Source organism: Tinamus guttatus, unplaced genomic scaffold, assembly GCF_059628265.1.
Source record: "Tinamus guttatus ecotype Peru unplaced genomic scaffold, ASM5962826v1 Tinamus_guttatus_pri_ptg000052l, whole genome shotgun sequence".
In the NCBI taxonomy this organism is placed as follows: domain Eukaryota; kingdom Metazoa; phylum Chordata; class Aves; order Tinamiformes; family Tinamidae; genus Tinamus; species Tinamus guttatus.
In genome coordinates this window covers 10,072,270-10,098,563 of record NW_028288586.1, presented here as the reverse complement: position 1 = coordinate 10,098,563, position 26,294 = coordinate 10,072,270, and positions in this window count along the sequence as shown.

Below are 26,294 nucleotides of genomic sequence, written 5' to 3'. Positions count from 1 at the left end.
ATGAGTAAGTCATTTTCTATTAAAATTAAGAAATCTTTCCCCAGCCAAGTCAACAAAACTACTTGCCTGAATATCAGACTATCATCTGGAGGAAAGACGACTAATCTCTATTTAGACTTGTCTAGCAAAGAACTAAGTTGTAATGGGGGAGTGTAGCAGTGGCACATTTCCAAGTACAGTGTATTAAATAGAAGTGTATTCTAACTTCACTCCTATGTTAACTTAGTAGAGTAACTCAACTGTGACACTACAGGAAAGCCTTCAGCAATTCTAGGGTAACTGGCTAGATGTTTTATGAAGAAGATAATAGTCCAGTAGGCCCCCAGGCTATAAAGTAGCAGCTTTGGTTTGGACATTTCACATTCAGCTTCTGTAAGCATTTTAACTTGCTTTTTTCTTTCTTTCTTTTTCTTTTTTTTTCTTTCTTCCTTTTTTTTTTTCCAACAAGCATAGGCTTCCTCAGACTCTATAGCTATAAATAAAACTTCTTCATTCATGGAACCTGGGATGTACAAAAGCTAAAAAGCTCCCAGGCATTACCAAGTACTTGTAGAAACTGCAGAAGTTATCTCTGCAGAACACTATGCTTGAAAGCTGATAAAAACCCCAGGATGTACAAGTGTCCTGCTGTTAGACACAATTTTAAAGGACTTGTTCACAAAGAGATCTCTTATCTTGCAACAGAGACTTGAGTGACAATGCACAGTAGCATTCTAAGATTGTATCATGGATGGTGTCACAGACTGGAGATGACTTCAAAGAACTTAGAGTGAAGCTGAAGGAAAACATTTAGGGTCTGCATGTAAGAACCAGCTTTTGCTGTCCTCTGAAGAAAATAATGTGGAAGGCTGTGGTGGTGAACTTCAGGAAACAAAAGGAGTTTAAATAGAAGATTCGTGTGGAAGTTGGATTTTGTGGAAGACCGGTCTCTCCCTTTAGAGGCAAAAGTACTTTCTGAGTAACCTGCAGCTCACTACTGAAGAGGGTGGTCAAGGTGGGTAATCAGGAAGGCATTTAATTCATGAATAGGGAGGGAAGAAATATGCACTCGCTATAAAATCAAGATGTCAAGAAAAAAAATTAATCAAGATACCCAGGGATAAAAGACAACTTGGGTAACTTCCTTTACAACAATGCTGACATGTGCAATAAAAGGAATTAATTGCATTTATGAGCATAAATTCAGCCTTAAGGGTATGACCAAAGCCTGTTGAGAAGAGCTCTATGACTAGAATGTTAAACTCTCTTTCTATCACCTATTTAGGAAGGGATGAGTAGACAAAAAGGAGGTGAAGTGGTATTTTATGCCAGAAATGACATTGCCTGCTTGAATCACTGCCAGCTCAGAAGCAAAGAATTCACAAATCCTTACTGTCTAATATCCTCAGAGATCAGATATAGTAGACCACAGACTGGAGGACAAGCTGATGGACTCTACAAGCGTTTACCTATATTGTGCAAGAGAGAAGATCTGTTATTTGGGGAACTTCAGTCTGAGTAATACATGCTGGTAGTCTCATTCTGCTAGTATTAAGACATCCTCAGAATGCCTAAACTGTAGAGAAGATAACCCTTAATTCAAGGATGTTTTCTCTGTCACAAGGGAATTCTATATAAGGTGTGCTCTTGACAGCTAAAGAGGAATTGATCACAGGACTCAAAAGCTGTAGGAGGTTTGAACGCTGCTCAAAGCAGCACTGTGTGGAGTTTGGCTTGGGATATGGAGGCAGCATGTTCACGTTACCACTGCATCCATTGGGCTGAAACGAGCTACTTCTTGGTGCAGTTGGGCTGCATGAACACCTCTGTATGCAGCACTTCACTTGTGAGTGGGCGTGCGAGGTGGGAAGACTCTGCTTCTATGGAGCTTCAACTCCTAGCTCCTCTTTCCAGCAAGATGCCAGTGAGTCACGACATTTTGCTTGTCACAGAGTTCAGAACTCAGGGAAGCTGGGAACTGCTGCCTTTCCCTGAGGTCATATGCTGCTCGTGGTTTTATCTTTGGTTTGTTGAAGTAGGATCTTCAGACTCTATCTGAGTTTCTCAGGTGAGAGAGCATGGGAGAAAACTAGATTCTTTCTTCACTGAGGAAGATTTGTGTTTTGCTTGTTATACCCTCACTCTCCAGTTTGTTAATACTCATAATTATTTGCACCTTATAAAGCAATTGCACCGAAAGTGACTTGTTTTGAACTTTGTCAGAATATTTGGCAGTATTAAAATGTGAAAATAGGGGACAGTGTTGCAAACCTCCATGCTCTCGTTCTTACACTATGCACTTGTTTAGAGCAAGCTCAGATAAATAATCTGGGGCACTGCATTGCTCTGTGTGTATGCAGCTTCAAGTGATCATGGCTTGATTGCATGTATTTGATATCTGCGAGTTCTCTGCTTCATGAGAAGAGTTTCACAGAGTTGAGAATAGCTTTGATCATATCACCTGGGAGAAAAAGTCCATACAGAATAGCAAGAATAAAAATGATTGCTATTGTTCAAGAAATTTTTAGAAGATGTTCAAAAAATCAAAACCATGCAGCTGCAAATGAAAATCATCCCAGCTGAAAAGTCAAAGGGACTTGGGGGATTAAATGAGATAATGGCAATAATAAAAATATTAATTAAAGTATCACATGTATTAAATGTATCCAAAAAAAAAGGTAGAAATGGATATTGAAGAATACACATCAGGACATAAAACAGGAACTGGTAAAAAAAAACAAAAGGAAAACTAGAGTAACCAATGTTAGGGATACAAAGGAGTCCTTGAAAGTAAATTTTGAACAAAAGTGCCTGGGTTATTTTTAGAAGTAAGAGATGAAGTCTATGAAATTGTCTACAGCATGGCACAAAAGGCAGAAGCTTCTCTCAATATTTCTCCTTCAGGCTAGGAAGAACCATCAATGTGCTGTGATGGCAGGGTATTTTCTAGTGATGATGATGACAATGATGGCATATTTTCTATTCCAACTCAAAGAAATGTTAAAAGCAGCTATTGAGTTTTTAAAATCAGTAGACAGGTTTCATCAAAGACTCTTAAAATGTTATTCGAATGGCTTTCTAGATCTTTAACACTGATTTTCAATAAAAAATGGAATAGCAGTCTAATTGAAATGAAGCTGTGAAATGATGCTGTGATAAAATGTGAAAAAGGTAGAGTGGGTAATCTGGTAGGTCTGCCAGCCCTCTCCTTTCAAAGAATGGTCAAAGCAAAGGTGGGTGATGTGATTATTTCTTATAGCAAAGGATTCATCAACAATAGGTCATGCCAGCTAATTTGATATATTTTCTTGATGAAGTCACAAATGGGATTGAAAAAAGGAAGAGTGCTGATACAAGTGGTGAGCTGGGGAGTCTCTCGAGGGTCATTGGAAGGGCAGGCAGTGACCGTGCTTTCTGGGTTTCACTTACTAGAGTTGTGGCACTTGTCCGCGACACGGAGGAGCAGGGCTCTAGAGTGGCTCAGCCTGCTCTGAACGCACATACCCGGAGAACTCTGACCACCACTCCTCCCGGGGCTGAGCTATTATGCAGCAAGCACATATAGTCTGATGGCAAACAGGGAAGAAGCATTCTGATGGAGGTAGGGAGAGCTACCGTTCTGATCTCTGGTCCTGAGTCCCTCTTTCTTCAGGAGGAAATCCATCAAGGAAGAATCCATTCTTACTTTTTTCCTCATTGATTCACAGGGAAAAATCACAGAAAACAATTTTTAAGAAAAAAAAATACTTATTCAGTGCTAAGTCATCTACACATGATCCACACATCCATCCTCCCGTGATCTTCCTGGAGAGTGAAAGCAAAGTGAAAGATAAAAACATGAAAACATGTTGTTTCCCTGACTCATGAATAACTCCCATTAATGCTAATGGAAATTATCCACATGCCACACATACTGAACAGACTCAGTATTTAAACTGACTCTGTGGGAGCTCATAGGTACCAAGAGAACAGCACAGGAAGCTCCTGGAATATGCAGTGCCCTAGGCTATTGAGAGCTTGCTTTATTTTCTTAGGATCTCCATGAAGATGAGTCTACGGAGTATCACTTGTAGAGACAGAGAGTTATTATTATATCCCTTTCCTTTTAAAGACAGAGACTTTTTTTTGTCTTTTTTTTTTTTTTTTGGTGTGTGTATGTGTTTTAAATAGTTAGAATATAATGCAAACCTATCCAAAAGCAAGACAGCCTTTACAGGGAGATTCCCATGTTAGTCCAGAGAGATGGTCTCATGCAACAACACTTGGGTCAGTTGTATGAAAAAGCATATAAATAAACTGAAATGACATATTTGAATTCTAACCAATAAATATGGTTATCTAACCAGTAAATTTGCCATTCTTGATTATTACTAAAGAAATAAATTGTAATTATAATTCACCCAAAACATTAGTATTTCAAAAGAAATGAACTGTATAGACAGAACTGCCAGTTGTATGCTAAGTACAGTGAAAAATGCATTCTAGTTAAATTTTAAGTTTTAATAATGTAGATGTAAAGCATAACAGTGCACAAACATTATATATTGATGCATATACATACTACCTAATATATGTAATAATTATATTTATTAAAATGCATCTTTTAAATGTATAGAATAAATGCATTAAGCTGATTTAAACTTGCTTTCATTATTTCTCTTGATGACCAGTTGTCCATATAAGCATTTTCACAGACTGCAAATGAAATTATATGGGTAATTTCCAAATAAAGAATACACAGAATGCTTAAATGAAAAATGTTCCTCTTGTTATTTCTATTATTACAACTGAATAGTTAGGCCAAAATTCTGCTGTCTTTGTTCACATAAACACTCATCAAGTTCAGGCTACAAAATACTGTAAGCATAAAGTACTGTCTATTATAGCTGTTTAGTTTTCCTTTAATTTTCCTTTTGTGAGTGTGTGTAATCCTCATTATTGAGAAATGGTGTAAAAAGACAAAAGCATTTAATGCTTTTTTTTGGATCAGTCTTCAAATTCACATAGATGTTTAGAATATTTAATATCATCATCAGAAAAATAAAACATTAGCTTAGAACATTAGAGAATGAAAAGACAAATGAGACTGCTCTTAGACTAGTTTAAATTTTCCTCAACTGCTGGCTGCTGCTGGTGCGGATTCCATTCAAGTTAGTTAAAGACATAACTGAATTTGGAGACGTAGTTTCCAAATGCAAGTTTAAGATAGAGTCCTTTGACAATGAAAAGAGCATTTTTAGGCTCTGTACTACAAGACATATACTGGAAAAACCTAACAGGAGAGTAACAGAAATGACTAGAAAATCCAGCCTACAAGGTGAGTTCAAAGGATTGTATAACCTGGAGAAGACTGAGGTAAGACAAGGTAATAATTTTCAGATTTGCAAAAAGCCATTGCCAAGAATACTAGAAGAACCTATTTCCAAGTTCAGGATGAATAGGACAAGAGGGAGCAGACTGAAATTTTGGCAAGGAATGTTCAGATTAAACATCAGGAAAAAGTGCCCAGTAGTAAATTTAGTAAAACTCTGGGAAAGATTACTTAGCTATATTACTATACAAAATATTGTATATGCCGAGATACATGCAGGCCAAGTATAAGTACAGGGTATATTATATTATATCTTTTGATAGGGAATAGACTAGGTGATCTCTGAATTTCCGTATTTCACGTTTATTTTCTACAATTTCTATGCCCACCTGGATTTCTAATTTCTTAATGAAAAGTAGTATTTGATAATTTAAGAGAGGTTAGGCTGCTGATGTACAGAAATCACTGCTGAGCACAGTGAATAAAAATTTGCTGTCATTTTTTCCTCTCTGTCTATATCTGTTTGCAATCTTACCCAAAACTTAATAACAACTCTCTGGGGCAAGATCTGTCCCTTTTTTTTTTTTTTTCTATTTTTGCACCGTATCAAGAGCAGTGGATTACACTACATTAATTCCAATTATAATAACATATATAATTATTATACCAGTCATCATCATCATCATTACAGTTACAGAGCATATCCCAAGTCACTTTTTGCTGCTGGGAGAAAGCAAAATATAGGGAAAAGAGAAATCCAATAACCTCCCCTGAGATTTGTGTAGTTAACTGACTTCCTTTGTGATTATAGGCCATCATCAGAGAGTGCAAAGCCAAATTGTAAAAGTGATTTATCAAGGATTTTTCCTTGATAAACCTCCAGAACGGATAAATTTCCAGAGAAGTACATGATGCGCTGAATCTTTATCACGGCCACAGATATTGCTTGCCCTGGGACTGATATGAAAGAAAGAAGGTAGGTGAAAACACCTTCAAATTTTGAGTCACAAACAAGCTCTGAAGAGTTTACAGCTTGAGGCCCTGAGCCAGTTATTGTCTCCATTTACACTGACCACCTGCATAATTTTAATAAAAAGTCAGTTCCTGTACTCAGGCAATCTGATAGACAAATCAAAAAGTCAACTTGCTGTCCTTGGGGCGAAACCCGGGTGAACAAGGGACAGCAATCCCTCAGCAGTGAAACCGTAGTCATCTGTTCCATGTAGCTGTCGAAAATATTGTTCTCTGCAGTCTTCCACAACTTTATTTTTTTTTTATTGGCATGCCAAGCTCTTTGAGGTCTAAGCATAATGCTCCACATTGTTTCCTACAGCACCTTGCTTTGATTCTTGAAATATTAAATTTCATTTCAAGTCAGGAGTCAGCTTTACTGTAGATACTATTGCTAATGATGGCTTTGATTTCATTGTAAGTGCTGGCTCTCCTCAAATGCCAGTTTATCCACACAGCTCTGAAGAGGTGTGTTTTAAAGGTGTTCTGCTTAATCTAGCTCTACTTGTTGGTCTAATGAAAGATAGTATTTGTCTCTAAAACATTGCGTTCACAGACCTTCATAGCCATAGCAACACTGCTGTTACAGTTTGTCCAGAGATGTGCTGGCATTATCCTCATGCAAAAAAAAACCCAAAACCAAACGCACAACCAAACAAAAAACATGCATAATTTTATATATCAAAGTGCCTTTTTTGTCGTGGATGTGCACGTGTGTTTGGAAGGTGGTTGGAAGGAGAGAAAGAAGTTACGAGATGATTGGAAGGCGGTTTTAGTTTTATGGAGTAGCAAATACACTATCTGCAACTGAAACACCTATTTGAATTTCCACTACAGAAAAAAAAATATTTTTACATTTAGAGGAAATTAAAGTTGATTTCAAGTAATAACAGTTTTCTAACTGATAATAAAACATTTGTTATATCATCAGAATTGAAAGAGAGCTTTCATTTTCTGCAACTACGTTGGAGTGTATTACTATGCATTTATAATATCCATATCATGTTTAGCATTCACTTTAATGGTTCAAATATTTCCTTAATTGAAAAACAGCTTCAGTGCAGCAAGGGAAGTTGAGATTTTTACTTTAAATAATATTTTAATTCATCTAAAATTAATGATGACTGGCGAGGGCTTATTTATATAGCAAGATATAATTAAAAATGATGCAGTGATTTGGGATATTCTCTATGGCCCTGATCTGGCAATGCACACGAGAATAACTATGCAGATCAGCTTTTACACCACACTGCACATAAATATTCAAGCATATATTAATGCTCTGATGAAGAAGCCTTTTTAAAATGAAGATATATGCCATCTTGTCCTAATGCTCACAATGTTACTGTAGCATTCATATTTTTCTTTTGTGCACCTTCACATGCTCAGCACCAATAAGAATAGTTATTCTTAGTTCACAGTAAGAAAACCAATCTTGATGTCTCAAACAAGGATAGGACATGAGGTGGGAGAATGGATGGACATATTTTTGCTAAGCAAGATAAAGTGGTATGTTTGGCTTTGATTTAGATGAAATGAACAGCCTGTCTTCCTGGTACAAAATCGAAGTACTGCTCCAGTGTTGCCAAGCAGATCCAGAACCTCGTGAAGCCAAAAAGATTTCAGTCAGCTCAAACTCCAAATGCCTCATGGGAAAAAAACATATAGTCATAAAACCAGCGTTAGATATTTACAGATCTTGGGTCATATTTTCCTGAAGGTCATATCAAATGTGCCTCTGCATGTGATAGAAGTTACAAAAATATTTGCATCAAAGCTGCCAAAAAGAATCAGTCTCCAAATTTTGTTCATAAACAATGAATATTAGTAATGATTTCTTTGCTGAGGTGCGTCTGGCACTCTGTACCATATATAGAACCATGTGTTGAATCCTGACATGTGGAGCTGAAATAAGAGCTGTGTTCACACTCTGAGCTAGCAGCTATGAACCAGTCTACTGAGCCTGGGATGGTCAAACAGAAATGTATCTAAACGGCTTTGAGCAAGAGATTGCCCCGGTCTCACACTCAAGAGATCAGGCAGAATTAGGTGATTTTCTGCATCAGACTGTACCATTTTGATGTGACTGTAAGTTCCCAATCAACAGCCTAGACCTAATGGGCCATGCTAGAAGTCTGATTCTCTCCCTGGCCTATCTGTACAAACAGGACTGTGAGTAGGATTGATTGTAGGCCTGTATGTCCTGTATTACAGGACATTAAAAATTTTCATCTGATTATAACATCTAAAACTATATTTATAAACTCATAGCCTAAACATTAAACGTGACCAATACCTTTCCTAAATGACTCAAAGAAAGAAAACACCCTGCCCAACCTATTCTTAATTCACAGTGCATGTAATAACGCCTGAGCAAATACGTTTCGAAAGGCCTCACTTGGGACCACTAAGCATGGGCAAGCTCCGCAGTGCTCTTGCTAAATGAGCAGACCAACACAACATCAGTATGGTTAACACATCATTTTTCATAACCAAGAACATGGAAAACAACATCAGTATCGTTAACACATCATTTCTCATAACCAAGAACATGAAAAATACTTTCATTTTTCATTTTTATTTTTTTTTCATTTATTTTGGAACTACATATTTTCATAAGCTATACTCAGAAAGGAAACTAGGATTACTGGAGCACTTCTTTAAGCAATCTTTTTTGGAATCTAGGTAAAATATAAAATGTATCTCTCTGATGTGTTATCTTTGAGGAACTGAATTCTGTGCATCTCTTTTAGAATACGTCTGTTCTCCTTTATCAGTCTTATTTTGAAAATATTACAGTATTTTTCCCTTTTCAAGATTTCCAAGCTTTTGATTTGAGCATCAGTTAGGTCTAGAAGCTTATCACTTTGTGTGTATGAACATTATTATAGCAAAAAAAAGAATATATATAGATAGATAGATAGATATGAACCTAATTATAGCAAATTATGACTAATAGAAAATTCTCCAACACAAGCTTCCAAAAAAAAAGTATTGCTTGTTTATTGAAGATGGTCAAGATCATGGAAAGTATAAATATTAAATTGTGAGAAGACAGGAAAATGAAGTACATCTCTAGAGAAGTCTAAGCCCCGACAGTCACACCTATGATAGTGAACATCAGGAATTACAGTAGTTAAAACACAATCAGAAATTCAGTGAAATTAATTTAAAAAAAATTATTAACTTCTGTGAGCTCTACATAAGTCTATAAGGCAACATAGATGCAAATTAAGGGACAGCTATTATTTTTTTATTGACCTTCTTCACTGACGTAAAACTACCGTTGCAAACAACCTTCCTCTCTGTTTACAGCTCAAGGAACATGAGGATGCTGGGTCCAGAGCTGTGCAGCTCCTTGCTGTGCTTCTCTCCTGCTTGCATTTCAGTCTTGCTCAGCACATTTATTTGGAGCAGAATTAAAATGTTTGCACTCTACATGAACCCAGAAGAACACACAGGGAATGAAAAGGTCAGCGGGATTCTGCTCTGAGCAGTGACTGTGAATGCCTGAAGTTGTTTTTCTGCTATTCCTTCCCATAACTCCAATACCAAATTTATCTGATTTTGTCTTCCCATAAATCTCTCTGTGTGTTTGTGGTGTGTGAGGGGTTGTGTATCAGTGTCTGTGTGTTGGAGGGAGTTGAAGACATCTCCATTCTCACATGCAATTCCTGGTACATTCACTTCAGATCATTGCTTTTCCCTTCATCATCTGTTTCTTCTCTCAGCTTTCACTAATGTTTCTCTCTAATATCCCAATCAATCAGACTAACTCTAGTTTTCTTTTAAAAACCCTAGCATCCTATTTTTCCTTCTCATCGCCTTTTCCCCATTTTCACTATTTTGTCTTTCAGTTGATGGATTTGACAGAAATACTTGCCAAGTGTAATTCCTGGCTGCATTTTGGGCTCTCTTGGCTGGACATACAACAACATACAGCAGATTCCTTGGACCTTTTAGAAAGATTTCTGTTTATTTGCTTGTTTCAGTTTGACCTCATCTATCTTAGCCAAACACTAACCCAGAGATTCATGTTTTTAAGAACTTCTTTGGCCTGGCTGGTAAATTGATGGAGAAAAACAAGATGTTTTATTATGCTGCAGAAAAATGCAAATCTTAATTTTAACCAATTTAAGATAGAATGAGATAATACTTTAGATTATGATATTTCATCTGACTCACACTTGATATCTTAACTTGTTATCTTTGTAGCAAAAAAAGAGTAGTAAAAAGAATTGAAAAGAGACAGATTGGATAAATGAAAATATTTGTATGAAAGCTAGGAGTTTTAGGAGTTTTAGGAGTTATAGCCCATATCAGAGAAATGTGATAATTACTACATAACTGTCTCATAAAATAATTAGAAGATCTGTAATGTTGGCAAAAACAACTATTAATATTCCCCTATTAACTTTCATGTTGCAATAGAAGAAAGAGACTTTCCACCTTTGTGGTAGAATGTAGTTATTTCATCACCACTTTCATTTCTGTTTTCAAAACTATTGATAAAGAAAGTCTGTTTCACAAATATTGTGATTTAAAAATCCTTCATATTTAAATTTAAAGAAACAAAGATATGAATCACTTTCATGTCCCAAGGATGAATTCTTGCTACTAATCTATATACCAGGAGTGCAATGAGGTTCTTAAAAGTTTCACAGTCCTCATGTCCTGGTTTTCTATGTTGCAGTACTCCAGGGCTCCATATCACTCTATAAGACATGGACAGCTATGCCCTGTTATAACCAGGCCTTCCACTGCATTTTATCTCTTGGACCATCTGGTCTGTGTTCATTAAACCTTTTTTTTTTTTTCCTCTCTATTTCTACTGGCTAAAACACCTTTCTGCCCCATATCAAGGATCAAGGTTTGCTTCATTACTCAGAAAATTAGATAGACCAGCAGGTAACCTTTTTACATTTCCAACAGCCTTTCCCATAAACCTAGCAACATCTTAGACTATTGCTCCTGAGATTCCTCACCATTTATATCATGTAGGTTTTTCACAGAAGTGAAAAATGACATTGCTCTAAGTCCCTAAACTCTTCCTCTCTGCCCTGACAATTCATACTCCCTTTATATATGTGTAAATGACTATGCCTGATGATAAGAGCAGAAAAATGTAGAATGGAGAACTGTAGTTGTTTGGAATGATGGCTGGTCTTACATAACTCTAATTTTCACCTGAGATAGTGTGTGTCACTAGTGTATAGGGATTTCCTTTTCCTCAGAATAAGGGATATGCCTGAGTCAGTCCATTTGCACTTCTCTCTAGCACACCTGAAGCTGTTTCAAAGTAAGAGGATGCAATTTTTTTCTAGGGTTTGTCACCCAAGTGGAAGACTAGAAAGGCCTGATCCCCTGCTACTGAAATGGAAGTTTCAGATTGACTCCAGTAGTCAGACCTAAGTCAACATGGCCCAGTGCAAGTCCTTGGAAGGCTTTTGTCCAGCAGCACATCGTTTTCCCTCCAAGGGAAATAACAGTCAGAAAACAGAGGCAAATCCTATGACTCTGCGGAGAAAGGGTTGCACAAGTACTGTGCACATCTACACCATGATTATGTGTTCTTGCCCCAGCTGGCATCATTCAGAAGTGGGAGCTGGCTCCTGCAGACATGGGGCTTGTACCTGATGAGTATTGTGTCAAAAGCTTCTTAAAAAATCAGAATTAAAATGTGTAGTGGTTCAGAAGAGTGAAGGAGGGCAGGGAGAATAAACGCCAGCTTACCAATGGCAGAAGGACTGGCTGTTCCCTCCATCTGTTTTAGTACCCCCTACAGATCAAATCTATCAACTTCTGCTTTTATTAGACCTCTTTGCTAGAATTATTCAAACTGCACCTTTATTGCTTGACCACTGAGAAGAATGAAAAGAACAAGTTCACTGCCTCCTACTACCCTCCTCAGTGTGCTTTAAAAATGAATTCCGATCTTTATAGATTGAGGAACAGTAAAAGCTCCAGCTCTATTTTAGGCAGAAAGAAAGGCAACATATACGAGGAAAATAATTTAGTTTAATACATCTCACTTATCACCAAATAATGTTAGTAACATAATTGAAGAAATGCTGTCACAAAAATCAACTGACACATATTAAAATGTTAAATATAATCTGTCTGATATATTTATTCATCTTAATGCCTTCCACATGACTAAACAAAAGTACTTTCAGAGGAGAATCTTGATAACAGAGGACAGAATCTTGAATACAGGGCAGTGGCACACCAGACATCTGTGTCAATACTCTTTCTTCTTTGAGTTGATGGCCTACAGATTTAGTGCAAACGTATAGTTCTTTACATTTATCCAATGGCAAAAAAAAAGACATTTAGAAACCATCTACTGAGGAAATGGCAAACTATTTGTTTTGGATTCTGTAGATTAAAGGGTGGATTTGAGTAGGCATTACTAGAGGAATCATTATTTAAAAATCAAATATTCATCAAAATTTTACCATAATTTAGACCTGTATTTATTTAAAATCCCTCCATTTTAGATGCAGGGTTAAATTGTGCTATCTTCTATATCGATACCTGCAGAAAAAGCTGTGATTTCCGGCAAGATGTCTATGCGTGGTTTTATTTTAAAAGTGTCAATTTCCAAAATGTTTGTGAAAGCCTTTTTAGATAGATTTTGGTAAACTAAGTAAAGAAGAGAAATCTTTTGTTTTTCAGGTGCCTTTGAGCTCAGTCATCAGCAAAATGCTGTCTTTTATTTCTGTGTCTTCCTACTCGTTGACTATATCAATCACTCTTCTTCTTGCAAATGCATGTGCATTCACACATTCACATAGAATTGCACACGGCTGGGGTTTGCAGCTTTTGTTTGCAGACTGGGAATTCATCGCTGCTAAAACCTCATCTCACTGAGGGATTCCAACATTTCTCTTCTATCTCTCCGGGAAGACAAGCCAGAACATGTAAGGGATGGGAAGAAGGGGATTCTTGGCTCCTCTGCTGAAAGTTTTCTTTGAAGTATGAAGTACGAGAATGAAAAGCACTTGGGCCAGGAGGGTGTAAAGATTGAGCAGATCTTTCCTTCTTTCTAAGAAAGAGGGAAACCAAAGTCTGGATGCCACATTTTCCTTTAAAGATCATTGTATAAAATACATAAAAAATCTTGAAGCATGCATCAGAACCCAGAATAGCACCTTGCTCTCCACATGACAAGCAACAAAATGGTTACTAGGCTGACATAAAAGTATTTACCCAACACAAAAGGAAAATCTCTTCCAGAGAATCAGTTGCACACCTTGAAACCACTGGAACAGCCATTTCTGCCAGTTCCCCATTACTGCTTCCAGGGAAGCAGAGTCTGCGAAACATTTCTGACAGAAAACTCTTCTATCAGCCGCTGAGAGGGGGAAATTCCTTAACATTAAAAGCTTTATATGACTAAACCAGGATATGTTTGAATACTTCAAATAAGACATAAAAATTCTGGACTTTGGAACTATTTCATTTGCCTGAACATAGGCAACAAAGACGTAAACATAGGCCTAAACACAGGACATAATGTCAAATGCCTTTTGGAATCCAAGAAATTCCCATGAGGTTTGCACAGCCTCTGGGAGCAGTACTGGAGGTTAAGCAGGATGTGCCATGGGATTAAGGCATCTATGTTTAGACAACTGAACCAAGCCCTTGTCCCACTGGAGGATGAAACCAAAAATCAGAGAATCTTATAATATCCCACGAGATCAACAATCAACATTTTATGCCAGCTGTACAAAAAAAGAGGTTTCTATCAGCAAGCTGATTGCATTTTTTTTTTCTAAAATCAGCTGAGAGCAATAATATTATAAGATTCCAAATTAATCAGAAACATATTCCTCAAGCAAGGTACTTGGATGGTAAGGATTGGATTAAACACATATGTTCACGGCAGGAAATTCTTCTTTCAAACATTCTATAAAGACATCACATGATACTATCTGGATATACTTGTCTTGGTCATAGCATTTCTTTTTCTTAGCCCAAGAAGTAAACTGCTCTGATTATTTTAAAGGCATCTTTCTTCTGATGACTCCAAATTTAAGTTATCTTTTCTAGTAAATGCAATCGTTAAAGAGATTTACGGTGGTTTGCAAGGGACATTGAGATACCAGCTAATTAAACACTGAAGGAATAGAAATTTTAAACAAAAATGGTCCAGAGGACTCCTCCCCAAATTTGGGGAGGTGTTTTTTTTTAAAAAAAATTTAAGATGAATGCAAAAGATCCATAACATTTTTTTTTTCTTACCGCAAGAAATATTAAGTGTTCCAAGAACACTTTAATGGATACACAATTCCTCTGCAACAGTAAGTAGATTTATTCAGATTAAAAATATATTCTTCTCTTCATACATTAATATTCATTCTCACGATTCTTCAGATTGTTTTTACTTTAGGAATTTTACAAATATCATGGAGGTTTCCAACATAGGTGTACTGCAAACTTCTAAAACAAATGTTGTCTTTATTTTTTGTTATCAGGATTAACTACTGAAGATATTTCAACATCATCCTATTCCCTTCCAGGTATTGAAATCACAAAGTAAAGTACAGCCTGTTGACATTTTCACTGTTTCTTTTATCCAGTGCCCTCCGTGTGACTTTCAAAGTAAGCCAGAGTGGGGGACATGCAACTAAAATCTACCATTGGCTTCCTGAAACATGAGCACTAATACACTTTACTGGCTTATTATGGATTCCTTCCTATACGTGCTGGATATAGATCCTTATACGTCAATCACCAGTGAGAAGAAGCTGAGATCACTGCTTTAAGACAGCATGCCAAGAAGAAAGCAGCACGATCTGCAGGAAAAAAAAAAAAAAAAAAAAAAAAGATTAGAAATATAAGATGATACCACTACAAAAGTGGCAATCTGATTCATGCAAGTAAACGGCAACACAGCAAAAATAAAACACTCATAAGTGTTGTTCATTGCAGCAATGAATTCATAAATATACAGTCATGAATGCTAGCATTTGAAAGCAACATTGCCTCTTTGCAAGAATCTTAAGTGCAGTAAATAATAATTTTTATTTTTCATTTCAAGATTTGTTCATGTTTTTTTCTGTATGTCCCTTCAAAATAAATTAAAATAATCTATTAAAGTACAATACTCTTAATATTGCCCTTCAAAACATTTTCCAAAAAATCACACCCCCTAATACAAAATCTGATACTTTAGACTAGTCTTGAAACACTCTTCCTTCAAGTCACACAGCAAACACAGAAAGGAACAATCAAGTATATTGTTGTTTAAAAGTAACTAAGTGTTCATAAGCCTTTCTTAATTAGGTGATCTACATGAAGTCACAGAAGAGGTCACTTCTTTCACATACATACAACCCTTACTTTTAAAATATTCTTGGCAGTTATTGATACTGTAACTGGAAATCCCGCATTACAGATGTCTTCTATCATAACCCACAATCTTTAAGGGACAGACTCCAATGCTAGACAAGTCATTCCAGCCTCCTACTTTCCTCCAGGTAATGGAGTTAGAAAAAAAGCACACCCTGCCAACATTTCTGTTTTTTGTTCCGTTCAGTGTTTTCCTTTGTATCTTTTAAGGTAGAAATGTCTCACTCTCTACCGAAGTTCAACTCTATTTCCTGAACCACTGTGGGCAAAATTACTGAGCACTCTGTTACCAGGAGGAAGCACATGAAGGGCTTTCCTTTATCTATTTCATATGGCATAGACCAAGCTGAATTCTATGGAATACAGTCAATTTAGGCTGATCTTAATGTGGATTTAAAGTCTAGTCTCTTTATGTACCCTAAGAGATGGGGCTTTGCTATTGTTGTAATTACATTTTTTTTAAGATGTGAGTTGCATAAATCTCATAATCATTTCCTCTCCCTGTAATGGCTGTAATCTGCAGTTCAAGAAGATTCCTAATTAATATTAATTCCCACTCTGCACACAGTGTGTTTTGGCAAGTAATTAGGTCTGAAGGGATGGCAAAACACACAGATCTTCATATTTTGAACAATTTAATTATTGGGTTGCTTTCTGTGTAGAACTGCCTCAGCTATGAGTTTAGTAGGGAGCATCACTGTGGTCTCGCTACCAAGGCAGTCTCTTGAGTGAACAGCAGAGTGTGGTCTGCAAAAGGAAGGGTAGACACAAGTGCTTGATTTAAACGAAAGTCAAATTATCATCTTATGTGAATGCTTGTTCACCTGGAGGATGCTCATCAGACTGCTGAGTTTGGTGCAAATGCCTTCCTGAGAAAACTCGGCAATAACATCTGATCATAGGACCTGTGTAAACTTTTTGAAAACAGAAAGTACCCACCACAAAAGAAGAATACTTTAAAAGACATCATCAAAGAATCTGGCTTTGACATAGATTTGAAGAACAATTTTGTATGAATCTGCCTCTGGAGTCTTTGACTCCAGGTTATGGCACCTTGACTGGCAGGGGAAGCTCTGATCCTTCTGCCCTTTAGTACATGTAACGGAATACTGAAAATTAGCATCAGTAAAATGGCTGTTATACATCTCACTCCTTTTTTTTTTAGAGCCAGAAGAAACTCAATTTTTTTTCTGCCCAACCAAAGACTTCAAAACAAAGTGATCAAACTACCAGGAGGAACAAGGTTGCTAACTTGTCAATGGCATTACTGATAGAGCACCATAACATGACAAATAGATAGTCAAATGTACAATAGGAAGCAACAAAAGCTATATAAATCTTCAAGCTTCAGAAATGCTTTGCTTGTAAACTCTTTACTTGCAACCTAACTCTAACTGTGGTGGATATGAGCCAGCATTGCACCTGCTGGACTAATTAAGTATAAATAGCATGAACAAGAATATCTGAGTGGGGTGCTCATGTTTAAAGATCAAAGGAGACAGCAAATCTATGATGCATCTGTTATTTCCTTGCAGGATGCTCCCAGTACAGTCAAGTCAGCTTGCCTAATTTGCTGGGTAATCATATCCTTACTCACTTAAATAATTCAACTGTTTAAGAACTTTTGTTCTTAAACAGATAAAATAAGAACATGCATCTGATCCACACAGACATTTGGAGCCTTTAGACCCGACCCTGTTAATCATGTTGCCGTAACATCATTACTTGTGGCTGTGTGTTTCCTTGAGGCCTTATGAACGCTCCCACGGAAAAGTTAGCTCAAGAAACGGCAAAGCTGAGACATATTTCTCACATGTCCCTTTGCAATGGACATCAACATTTGTTTGAAGCAATAGAAATGCTCTGTGAATCTGTTGAAGAGGAACAGGAGATAAATGCTGCCAGTATTCAGACTGTTTATAATAGGGCATGTGTGTGGGTGTTTACTGTTCATGCTGCTGTGCAGCATATACGTGAACATTCACTGTTAGATAGGATCTTTTTTTTCTGTGCTGAGCTGTAACACAACAATTAATGATTCTTAAGTATTAAGAGCTCAAATTAAATTTCACAATAAATTTTGATTCTGCACAATAGTGTTTAATACTTCTTCAGTATGATTATTTTAGTTTTATTACCTTTAGTTCATTTGTATGGCTTTTGTGTTCTCACTTTCAAGACTGAAAGATGGTTGGAGTTAGCTGAATATTATACAGCCATGATAAGCAAGTGGAATACAAATATAATGGACTGTTAAATACTGTGCTAACCTGGCTCACATTTCCAATAGCTGCAGTAATGCAACAGATCAAGAATTGGTAAGAGATACTGGAAGTTTCTGATTGACTATGGTCTTCCAGTCCCAGTCGATAAATTCAATGACTTCTGTTTTTTTGATCTCCTGAACTTTCAATGAACTTACGTCAACATTCCCTTTGCATGACAAATAGCAGGCTGCAGTACCTGATACTACTCCTGCAGTGCATCTTTTGTGAGTTAAACTATACTTATTGGGAAAAGCCTCTGTTCACCAAATTTAGGAGACAATTTGTTCCTAAAGGCAATTTTTGACATGTTTTACCTAATATTCTTGATGATTGCCATTGGGTAGATACAGACTTAGAGCATAAATTACTGCATACTGCAGAGTTTGAAAAAAATGATACTTATATAGATAAGATCAGGAAAAATATACAACTTTTGAGTCAATACTCTTGAAATGCTTTATTAAGCAAAGAGCATATGAAATAGGGGTTTCTCCTATCCATCTGTCTTTGTCTGTTCCTCTCTCCTTTCCTTCATCTTTCTTACTGGCAAAAAGTGAGAATGAGTTAAATGCACTCAGAAATAATTCTGTAATGCCTTTTCTGCTTTGTAAGATACTTCTAATTAGCCTCACTTAAAGTCTTTGCTGACACTGAGTATATTTACTGATACTTATGAATTTGGCATTTCAAAAATAAAGGCCCATTCATCAAAACACAGAAGGATAAGCATAATATGAATTACAGACTTGAGACCCCATCCAAGTATTGACATTAAAATGTCAAATGCACCTCTCTGATCTGTAGACAATTCGCAAGTGGACAACCAAAAGGGCACCAGAGAGACAGTGTAAGGCAGGGAGATAAGGCCTGCTAGGACCTGAGGTTCCAAACTCATTCCAAGCTTTGGGCTCCTTTCTGGACTATGCAACTTGTAGTACAGAATCAGATCATCAAAGAACTGCACTATCATAACACAGAAAGAATATTAAGAATTCTTGGCAGGATTTTAAGTGCGCATTTAAAAATGACCACTATCTAACACAAGTAAGCATGATGAAGAAAAGGGTGATATTTTTAATAGTTCTTTTACTAGTCCTTACTCCTGAAGTCGAGGGTGACACCAACGATATGTTGACTTGACAGATGCAGTGTACAAACACAGAGAAGGCTCACTTCGCAGTGAAAAGTGGCTTCTTGACTGAATTGTCATTTTAGTGGATGGATGCTCTTTCCTCACAATGAAATATGTGAAGAAATGTTGGCTGTTCTCTGATAGCATTTCTAAAAATCATGTAGATCTTTTCTGTATATGATGGAATTCATGGACACTAGGGGCATGTGAACATCAATTATGCATAGCCATCATGAAAATGAAGAAATGACAAGGAAAAAAAAAATCCAAGAAAGATTAATAGCTCTAAAATGAAGGATGAACACATACAGTACGATTTTCCATTCTATCATTCAAATAGGCTTTCAGATGTGGCAGAAAATGTATTTGGCATTATATAAAAAGAATGAGAAGTCATTTGTAAATTTTCTATTAATACAGCAGAGATTGTTATTTATTAAAACTGGGAAAGAAGTGTGGTTTAGCAATGCCACACGAGATGCTATTACAGAAAGTAGGCTAGATAAATTAAATCTATTCAGCACGTTATGGTCAGACCTGAGTAAACAAAGTAAAAAAGGAATATAGGGATAAAGATAAAGCAGTAAAAGGATCAGGTTTAAAAAGAATTAAAGAGACTATTGAGATAGACATATTCTGAAAGCAGAGATGGCAGCAATGATGGGAGATGAGACCATTTTATCAAACTGTTAAAAGACTTGCTGGAAATTTTAAAGTACAGCAAGTAAAGTCTAGTGAGCAACTGGAGCGACTATTGGAAAAACACAACTTCATCTAAGACTATATTCTGGCAGAACTGGATGGCAGAACTGGATGTGTGCCTTGAAGAAATCAAATCTGCAGGAGCTTAAAGTAGCTTCTGAAAGACAGAAGAATGATAAATTAACAAACACAAATCAAATCCTGTAGCATAGACATAAAGAAGTAAAAAGAACAAAAAGATTTGATTTGATGTGGAAGAAGAAATAAAGAATCTGTTCTTGTTCCCACGGAAAGTCTTAGGTTAGTTAGATCTATTGCTTTGGAGTTGCCATTCATAACAGACTCAGAGGACACAGAAGCATTTGCTCTCCTTGATCGTGTACAGACAAGCCATTCCTCCTACAAAGCATCATAGAACAACGTACAAGGTGATAGATGCCTCTTGCATGGGATTTGATTTGATAATGAACTGTCAGGCAGGTAGTATCAGTCTTTGAAGTCCCTCATATAACAATTCAAAATATCAAGCAAGATATCGGAAGTATGCCAAGAAGTAGATGCAGCTAGGAGGTAATGGATCTTGGCGACAGTCAAGATTGAATTTTGCTCACCCACCTTCACTGAAATCCATTGGAATGGATTCTTCTGCATGATGATTACTGTGGAAAAATGTATTTCAACAGTAGCCAAGATCTGTCTGATAACTAAATCAGCTGAAAATATGTCATGAAAACAGCTTGCCTTAAACTTATGCCTAGCAAACAGGCCCTGCAATTAATAAATTAGAAATAAACAATATCACATATAAGTTATCTATGTGTCTTTTTTTTTTCTGCTGAGGTGAAGCTTTTACAAATTTGGGTAATATCATTCAAAAAGCATACTTGACAAAACTTCAGTAAAATAAACTAAAAGTGCTGCACTTCCCATACACATTACTATACAGAAGCCTAGTTTGATTAAAAGAACACCAAAATCATGCAGAAGAGTTCTCAAATACAGTGCTGAGTCCTAAAAAAAATACACTCAGTCTGTGCAAATGGCACAGCTATCAGTACAGGTGTCTGTGAAGGCTATTTAAAGTACTAAGTAAATAAGAAATGAAGAAGCTTTAGAATGAATACAGATAAGAGAAATAGTGCAAACAGAGGAAGAGAGGGGAAATGGATCTATTTTTTATAACTACCTACTAATAGGCAGAATCAAACAAATACTTCTGTGGTTACCCCAGGTTTCCTTTCAAATGGCTGAATCAATGGCACTCTCTGAAGCACAGAAATAGCTCTTGTGCTCTTATTAGAGTAACAAAAAAGACCTACAGAAATGAACCAGCCAAGATATGTCCAACTAACACTATTTGACTTGTTTTACCATTTTATAAAGAACGATTGTTTATTACTAGCACAAAAGAGTGTTAAGAGCAGGTGAGAGAAGAAAAATTACTTTAGGGAGCTGAATCAATGCATTCCTCTGTTCAATTTCTGCTCCAGTGTAATATAATTTTAAACGGTGACTGAATTCTAGTTTGACATCAAGAACAAAAAAAGCAGCTAAGCTGATCTTGAATTGGTCTTGACCCCTTAATTGTTATGAAATATACTTTCATAAAGAAAAATGGGTTTCAAGTAGACTAAGTTTAATCAAAGTTTTCTGCTTCTACTAAAAAACAAAAAAGAAAAAAAAAGAGAAAAATGTTTAACTCCAAAACTTATGTTCTTTTAGAAAGGAAAAGTTGCTTCTAAAAAATGGCTGGCTCTTCACTTTTCTGCTGCAATATTTAATATGTTGATTTAAAAAAAAAGTCTTTAGTATTCTTCCCCAGAAACATTCATTCCCATTTTATACTGTGTTTCAAAAAATCTTTAGGCTTTAAATTAGCCTTAAATACATTTCGGGGACAGTTAACTAATGAAAACCATAATTGTACCGAACTACGTTTTCAAACAAAAAGTCAGCTGATGCCCAGATTTACAAAAGAGTTCCATTTTCTTTTATATACTACCTACATTTTCAAAGAAAAAAGTAACAAAAGCTATTATAAGCATCACAACAGAATTGGGCTGGCACAGAGTTCTTTCGAAAATCTGGTTCCATCTGTGGATACTGAAAGTTTACTCTGAGTTCATTTAAAAATTTACACCTCAATGTCTATTTAATGCCATAGAATTTCACAGTCTTTTCCTTGAAGCTGATATACAAGTTTTAACCTGGAATCCCTTCCAAAGGAACCGCATATTTCATTAGATTTAGATTTCTTTGTTCAATATCCAGGACAGGCTACTTATTCTCCTCCTCTTACCCCATTTTGCTATCACATGGCTGGTACTGCAGCTTATCTCTTTTAACTACTTACAGAGATTCCAGCTAACCCATTCTACTTGATCGTGGCATCCTGAGCAGATTTATAATACCAATTATGTCTCAAAAAGTATATAGATGTTCAGAGTGTTTCGTCAGCAGACAGTTTCTGTACAGCTGGTAGGACTGAATAATTCTCACTACTGAGGAAAAGCTTAGCTTGAGAGATTAAAGAGCACTAGCAGGTATTTAGTAAATCAGACTGCTCTATAGACCTTTTTGTTTGTTTGTTTATGTAAAATGAATTTTCAAAGTTGTATAGGAGAAATAAGAAACTGAGTTCCTGCTACAAATCAAGTATCCAACACCTTTATGAAGGAAGGGGACATATTTCCTTTAGAAATGTTAACTTTGTGTTTCTATGGAGGGAGAGATTTATTTTTAATCATTTCATAAAGTTCTGAAGAACATTTTTAATAGCATAGTTGCAGCCATGATGGTCTAAAGTCATTGTTTATAAAGAGACAGGTTTGTAGACAGAGTTTTTTTTTTTTTTAACTAGATAGCTGATACAGTTGCAAATGAAAAACAGACACGCTTTTGGGCACACAAACCTTAGGTTTTAAGTGGAAGTGGCAAAACCATGTTTGAAATTGCAAACAAGCCAGAACTTTTTTTTCTGCTAAATCTATGTGTGTCACTTCCAAGTGACAAATTACACTATTCAAAACAAACGTTCTTATACAACCTAACAGAAGCAGAAAGGTGTGGGTGCAAACAGGAGTCTTGCCATTGACTTCCATGACTCTGCTAATGTCACTTTTCATAACTGTGTCTGAGTTTTATTTGAGTTCTTCAGACCAGCACCGGCCAAACACCAATCCCTTAGTGACAGCTTTTTGATTTCCCCAGACTTAAGCTCAAGTGGAGGTGAGAGGTTTCTTTGGCCAATACAGTCTTCTTGTACATCAAATTAAATTATGTTATGACCAGTACAAACGGAGAATCCAATTTAAGGAAATAAAATCTACTGGCTACTCTAGAACTAGATTTAAATAAAATTTAGCCATGTCCAGGCACTATTGCTAGAGAGGCATCATGCTGCTTTGAACCCCCATTTCTTTCAGCACAACCTCTTAATGTTTCCCAAACATCAGCTCAAATGCAAGGCCATCTGTACAAGCTGCTAACTAGTGGGAGGCTAGTTTTGAGAATCAGCTTGATACAACAAGGAGAAATGCATTTGAAAACAGTGCAGAGGCAGCGTTTGGGAGGGATAAAGAACAGCAAGTATCCTAGTCTTCCTGAAAAGTTTCTATAAACTTTAGCCTTTGTTGTTTTTTTGGTGAAAGCCACTGATTTCCAGAAGCATGAGTACATTTGGCTTATCCGCTGCCGTTATATGTTCCGTTCTCCTACCAGAAAGCAGAGTTTCATGAGGGTAGATCATTTTTGCTATCTATGCATACATTTCATCTATCTCTGTGCTTAGCGATACAGGACCCAAACTTCATCTCATGGAAGTGAATCCAAAATTACTTCCCTGCCTTCATGGGAGTTATTCTGAAATGACACATGTACCTAGGACTCACTATGTGTCAGCATATCCTATTGACTGAACTATTCGAGGATTGTAATACAGCTCTAGTTATATCTTTTACAATTGGCAAATACATATAATTGCTCAGCTGTTTGCGTGGCTGGTCCTTTTTGTTTTAAAAATTCTGTATTGACTTATTCTAAGCAAAGGAAAGACAAATCACTATTTAAAAGTTCAACTCTTTTCACCTGAAGCCCAAAGTCATTAGCTGAGCATTTATTTAAAGTTCTAGTTCGTACCATTTCATGTCATACTTGCTCATATAACTCAATTAGGAGAGACTGCTCAGTCTGACTTTTTAAGTATCCTAATAAGGGAATTTAATATCACGGGGCTCATCATGGGGCTAATATCATAGGCAGTTGGGGCTCCACAACTACATGTGGATAGCTTTTGATTCCCAAATGTTCAGGAGATTTCGCAGTTTCTATTTACTGCACTTCAAACTCAGATGGAACCATTTGGAGTCTAAATTCTAGATTCTAGCTTTCTGCCTTATGCCAGTCACATTAAAGGTTAGACCTACCTTAAATTCCTGCACTTTGTCCTCCGAGTTCATAGATATCATTACAGAGATTCAAAATATGAAGAACTGACCACAAACATCAGGAACCAGCTTCAGCAGCTATTTAGCTTTCATGTCAAAATATGTGCAGTTTACTTTCTGTTTGAACTTTAATAACCTCAGCTTCCATCCATGTAGCTGAGGCTTTGCAGGATTTTTTAAAGAGCCCTCCTTATCAGATTGCCTTTCTATTTAGGGGGATTTGAGGAGGCAGCAGATTTCTATTTCATTCTGTTCTATATGTCATGCTTTGGTTGTTGAGGTGATTACAGCTTCTGTATTTCAATCTTATTTGAGATTGTTACCTGGCAAACTTTGTTTTCATAATTGTATCCTTTTGCTTTGAGATGCAGTCACAACAATGCTTGTTGATTAGTTTTCAAATGAATAAAGAAGGGGATTCAAAGCAAATTGTTTACCAAAGGGATATTAGATCATAAACTCAAGAGGATTTTTCTCACCTATCAATCAGAACTGAGCATATTCATTCCCAATCTTTCAAAACCCAGTCATGTACCCTCTCTAGCAAACTGATGGATGGTTACACTAAAAATGAATTAAACAAGTATCCCTTATCACTATGCAAAGCCCCAATTTGTTCTATTTAGACCAGCAGACCATTATAATACCAACTTTGTTATTGATTAGTGTTAGACACCAAAAGACAAGTTCCCCGGAATATTACATGCTCGTTCACTTCCCAGCTATTTGTATTGTGAAGAGTGTGATCCTGGCAGCAGTAAGCAGCATGGATCTACTGGTTTCTATCCCTCACTATGCCTAGGGACACTGCTTTTCTGTGTCCAGATGGGGTGTATGCAGGAGACACCTGCTCGAAGTGGGAATATCCACACACAAAGCACAAAATCCCTTTAGAAGGTAACAAGGAGATGACAAATTTGTTTAGGGGGCTCCAAGTTCACCCATAACTTTCAGTACCATTGCACCCTGCAAGACCTGCTGTAGACATCTACATCTTTTACCGCATTCGGCTGTGTTATGATGGGACCAAGTGCCCACCTCATACAGGCTGGTAGCACTTCCATGCAGCATAAGAGCAACACATTATCCTGAATTGAAAACAACCACCAAAATAATTGTCTGTGAATGATTTCATGCACTGGCTCACCTTAAATGAACACAGCTAATCCTGCGGGTAGGGTTACACTACTGTTGTCATTATCATATAAGCACAGGCTCTTTCCAGCACCACACAAGACAAGAGAGCATAAAAGCTAGGAGAGCAGCACAGTTCCAGCTCCAAAGAATGCATGATCCAAGACCTGGGCATTAAGAGGGGCTCTCCAGGAAAGACATCTATTACTCTTCTTTTTATACTATTATAACCTGGCTTACTGTGTTACAAACCAAAAAAAAATAGCCCGGTGGGGTAGAGGGGAGAAGTGGCCGGAGAAAGTGGCTTGAGAAGGGAGAAGATATTTTCCAGCACCGAGGGCCAAGGCTCTTCTCAGGATTATGCAGACTAATCACAGACTAGGGCTATGACAGACTAGGTCCTTCCGCCCTCCCCTGGGCAGATCCAATTATAATAATAATTATTATTATTAAAGTGTCCTTGACTTCAGTTTTACTGTCATTTCTCAATTTTCTTTACAACTGAAGGTAATGCTAGTCACAGGGCTGTTTGCAGGACATCCAAAGACGTATCCTGCAGCCCCCTCACACCAGGAAGGGACAGGGTGGGAATGGGGAAAGCCTATGGCTCCCCTCGCTCCTTCACCAGGAGGAGCACAGGGAAGACACACACGCTGATGTGAACATGGCCTCTCCTGGCTTCCTTGCAGAGTCTCAGCAAGACAAGGGACAACTCACCACACAAAAGTCCGAACCAACAAAAGAATTACACTCAACTGCTTCAGTGCTTTCTCACATTATCTCCCCTTTTCTGCTCTCAGAATCCAAGCCAAAGATCCTCCACATCCTGATGCCTGCTCCCATCAGACACGGTGACCTTTAGCTTTAGGTGACCCCCTTCCACGCAGCCCGTCACAGAGACGGGTGCAAGGGAATACAGAGAGCTCCCGTCCCTCAGGACGGCTTGGAAAACACAT